The sequence below is a fragment of the Mus caroli genome, chromosome 13, assembly GCF_900094665.2.
Source record: "Mus caroli chromosome 13, CAROLI_EIJ_v1.1, whole genome shotgun sequence".
Lineage (NCBI taxonomy): Eukaryota > Metazoa > Chordata > Mammalia > Rodentia > Muridae > Mus > Mus caroli.
Window position 1 is genome coordinate 14750068 of NC_034582.1, and position 1230 is coordinate 14751297.

General features: G+C 44.1%; 1 pseudogene; it reads left to right on the forward strand.

The window, feature by feature from the left end:
- Positions 1-476: 476 nt before the first annotated feature.
- Positions 477-954, forward strand: LOC110308458 (annotated as a pseudogene).
- Positions 955-1230: the final 276 nt, after the last annotated feature.

The window sequence follows — 1230 nt, forward strand, 5'->3', positions numbered from 1 at the left end:
ATCCAGGAAACCTTTACCATTGTCATGGTTGTTTTCAAAGAAAATTATCCTCATTGCTTTTTTCTCTCATTGAGAATTTCTAGTTTTATTGTAAGCTTGCTGTGGTGACAGAATTTAAGTAAATGTAAATTTAAGTTAGTAATTCCTGATTTTTGATAGCCCTATGTTGGTGGAAAGTTTCTCCATAAAATTATGTCCTTCATAACGCTCGTTGGAAAGCAGATAAATCAATCATACAGCAGGCACCAATAAGTGCTCAGCACTTGTTGGTGAACCTCGCTTTTTGTTAAATAGGGGCTGGCAGAGTTTCTGAGGTTTTTATTTGTTAGTTTGTTTAGAGTGTGTGTGTGTGTGTGTGTGTGTGTGTGTGTATAAAGACAGTCTGTTTAGAAGTTTAGTGATAAGTCAGAACCTAGACCAGCTGTGGCTGCTCAATTCTTCCGTAGCTCGCTTAGTCTCCCTTTTGCCTCTGAAACATGGTCTCTGGTGTGACTCTCTCTAATGGTGTCATCAAGGTATTCAATGACACGGAAGTGAAGAAATTCAAAAAGGCAGTGAGTTTTCTTTTGCCTGAGTGAGGGCAAGCAGTTCCCGGTAGGAGATGCAGGGCAAACTGTGGATGTCCCCTGCACCACTTTTATGAAGATGCTGCCAGACAAGGACTGCCACTAAGCTGTCTAAGATGCAACCTACACAACCAAGGAGAACAAGAAGGAGGACCTGGTATTCATCTTCTGGACCCTTGGGAATGTACCCTTTAAGAGCAAAATGATCTATGCCAATTCCAAGGATGTCATCAAGACAAAGCTAACAGGAATCAAGCATGAATTGGAATCTAACTGCTACCGTAGAATGGCTACCCAGAACCGCTGCACCCTGGCTGAAAAACTAGTAACAGCTCTTGCTTTCTGGAGGACAAGCCTTTGGCAACAGCCTCTAGCCTGGACTATCTAGCAGCCCCAGACCTTCCCATGGGGATTGCAGGCTCCCCCTTTCCTGCCAGTTCTGGCTTTCCCAAACTGATTTTGATCTTCTGATTCCTCTTGGGTGGAAGCGGACCAAGTCCCTCTACAGGCACTCAGTTTAGGAAGAGCCTGTAACTTTCTAACAACATCCTTACATCCCTCCCCATCCTAGGCTGCCAACATCTAACCACAACAGTGATTCTGCTTGTCCATTTAGTTCTGTGTGTAGATGAGATGTGGAAATGACCCTCCCTATGGCAGCTGG